The sequence below is a fragment of the Adiantum capillus-veneris genome, chromosome 11 (genome assembly GCF_014529385.1).
Source record: "Adiantum capillus-veneris isolate H3 chromosome 11, ASM1452938v2, whole genome shotgun sequence".
NCBI lineage: Eukaryota > Viridiplantae > Streptophyta > Polypodiopsida > Polypodiales > Pteridaceae > Adiantum > Adiantum capillus-veneris.
Window position 1 is genome coordinate 133,776,730 of NC_140941.1, and position 3,443 is coordinate 133,780,172.

Genomic DNA, 3,443 nt, shown 5'->3' on the forward strand with positions numbered 1-3,443 from the left:
TTCCTAAAGCTTTCTCAAGTGCTCAGCAACTCCCAGATACACAGAAAATTTCTCTGACTTTTGTTTATTGCAAGTTTCACTACTAACTCGACGGTTTAGTGATCTAACATGCAATCAACCATATCAAGCAAATACTCCAATGATTACTAGCTCTAGATCAGGATCAAATGAAGTCCTACCTAAGCTATTCCTAATCATAAAATGGGTTTGGTAATTGTGATTTTAAAGAGATCCACTGCCACTCACGGACTAGCAAATTCTTCTTCTATCAACAACTACTCAACACCAACAAAACAACAAACAAATCTAAGCTAAACTAAAAATACTGTCAACACGGAAGACCCAGGAATACCCCACTTCCTAGTATCTCTCGAGATCTTCGGAGTCCACCACTCCTAGATCTTTTCTAACTAAAGTATACAAAGTAGTTTATACGACTCACCTCGTAGGATTAGTCTAAGGTCACCTACTTAGGGCTCTCGTCCCCGGCAGCGACGCCAAATGTTAAGGCGGTTACGCCGCTAGCGGAAGCTAAATAGCGAGAACTCAACCAACAACAGAATTTGTCAGACAAGGACGGAGCTTGACCCGCAAGCGCATGGAAACAACTAGGTGGGCATCAAATCACCTACTCGACCTTCTAATGACAATCACTACTAAGGAAATCAAATCTAAGTTCTAAAATACGCAAGTGACTGAAATCCGTACTACGAACGAATGCTATACGAAATAGAATCAAGAATCATTGAATCGATCTCAAACTCAAGGGGAAGTCTATTCACTAGGTAAGAACAACACCCTAAAGACTTGAACTGCAAAATCAACCTATAACCACTCCGTGCGGTAAACGCGTATGAAGACAGGCCGAAAATACAGGTGATCAAAACTTGACCCCGATGGTACTAATGTGTAGCTCTACTCGTTGTGGTTCTATAGATGTGCTGCACGCTCAATTCCGACACACGAGTTGGAAGAAAACTCACACCGAAGCTCGTAGGAACTTACCACACATAGAAGCCGATAGTGCGCACTCTTGGTATCTGTGTGTAGCTCTTGCCGTTTCTAACACAATGGCGGTGTCGCTTCTCCAATGGCAGCTCCGTAGCTCGCGTAGCAAGTAGATAAGACTCTCTCTCTCTCTCTCACTCTCTCTCAGACACAGTCACGGCGCTCAAAAACTCACTTTGATTAATAATCTGAATCCTTTAGGTTACAAAAACTTTGGCTTATATACCTCAGTCTTGGAGGTGAGAACATCTCTAACTAATTACATCAGCAAGTGAAATTACTTCGGGATTACAAGCTGGAAACTCAATTGAGTCTCGTTACTTAATGAATGGCTCAAATCAAAATTAATGTCGGAAAGACATTTATTACAATCAATGGTTACAAAATGATGAGTGTGAGAAAAAATGTGGGTGTGATCCTCTGCTGGCTCAACAATTATCCTGGCTAAATCTTTGCCCCTCTTCGAGGGTGTCTATGCATGCATGTGTGTGTGTCTGTATGTTTGTGTGTGTCAATGATTGAAAGGACGAGATGCATACTCAAATAGTACTGTGAGGGTATGGTTCAAAAAGAAAGCAATATTGTTCTAGCTGCAATAGGTGGCGATGGCATGAAGAATCCGCTATGCATTTGATCGAATAAAGGATGCATCACGATGGGGTACCAATGTGTTCACCATGACTCCTTTCGGTACATAATCTTTTCTTGAATGCAAAAAAATAAACGTCTGCAGGGCCATAGGCGTAACCCTTAGAAGCTCCTCTAAGAGAGAGAGAGAGAGAGAGAGAGAGAGAGAGAGAGAGAGAGAGAGGAGAGAGAGAGAGAGAGAGGAGAGGGGGGGGGGGGGGGGGGGGGGGGGGGGGGGGGGGGCATATGCATATGGACTATCTTGGCATGCAGATGGGGAACTTCTCATGTATGGGCGTTAGTGCTGAGAACGTAGAGCAAGGTCAAGTGTTCAGAGAAGGAACGCAACAACAATATTGTTGAGAATGCAACCGAGAGAAGGATAAATTATTGAAAAAAAAAGAGGGGATCACCTTGTATATAGCTCATGGAGGGGGAAGTCGGGAACTACCCAAATTTAAGACAGGTATATGAGTTGGTACCACCCTATCAAGCCAGCAAAACGAGAGCCACATTTGGGTGCTAGATGCGGGATAGATAGAGAGAATTAAAGAAAACCCCATATTTGGTATGTATATGGTATCAATCACATCATGGGATATATTCACTACCACCTCAAGTAGGTGCGCCTAAATTGACCTCAACCATTCAATATGTTTTAACACCCAGGGTTCTCAGCTAACTGCTTTGTGCATGTATCATAAATACATATCATGTGTAGCCAATTAGGGATAAGCCGTAAGTCGAGCACCAGGAAGGAAAATCTACTGAATCATAAGAAAGGAGGAATATCAAAAAAAAAATTCTTGTGATTTAAAAGGAGAATGCGATCGTGTTTTACCTGGTTGGATATATTTTCAAGGTATTAATATACCAAGTTCCTAAAACTAGGGTCTGGTGACTAATTAGATCCGGCTTATATGCACGATACTTATCTGGAAAGTAGGCAAGAAAGTGCGTATTATAGAGGGAAGAAGTTGGCCAAGGGTTAGTCGAGGCCTTGTCTTCTAGATAAATGTGTGTGTGTGTGTGTGTGTGGCCCTTCCCCATCCCAGAGGAGAGATCCACTTGGTGGAGGATAGGCCACCAAGTGGACCTATCCCCCACCAATTGCATTAAATGCTTCTTGGACAGATTCAATGTTTACACATCACTCTTATGTGTTGTGTTGAAAAGGGTTTGATATGTGAATATCAGATTGTTGTCCGACAAAGGGATCCTCCAAGGAGGAAAATATGGTAATATGAAATATACATACCTGGACTTCCATGTTTCTTGTCGATATATCAACCTAATGTGTTCACCATATGTCATCATCTTGTAATATATTCTAATCCTACAAGACAAAGATCAACTGCATGGCCACCCCTATCCATATGGATGGAATATCTTATGATTATCACACTAGTCAAACAGCCTACAAGACAAAGATCAACTGCACGACCACCTTCTTCTGTATGGTTAGGATAACTTATAATAATCCTTCCTTTTTCTTTAAAAAAGGGGGGAAAACTCTCTATTTTAGGACTCTTATTAATCAAGGGATAAGTAACCCTAACTGTATTCCCATTTTAGGGTTCTAAAACCCATATCCTTACAAAAATCTTTTGATTAAATTTCAGATAAATCGGAGTACCAAATTAGGGTTAATTTTACCAGAGAGCAAACAATCCAATTCTTAGGGTATGAATACCCATATCCCAACAAAAACCATTTGATTGAAGTCAAGATAAATTGGGGTAGCCACATTATTATTTAATATGTTATCTAATTCCAATTGCTAAGTATGGTACTAGTCTAACCAAAGA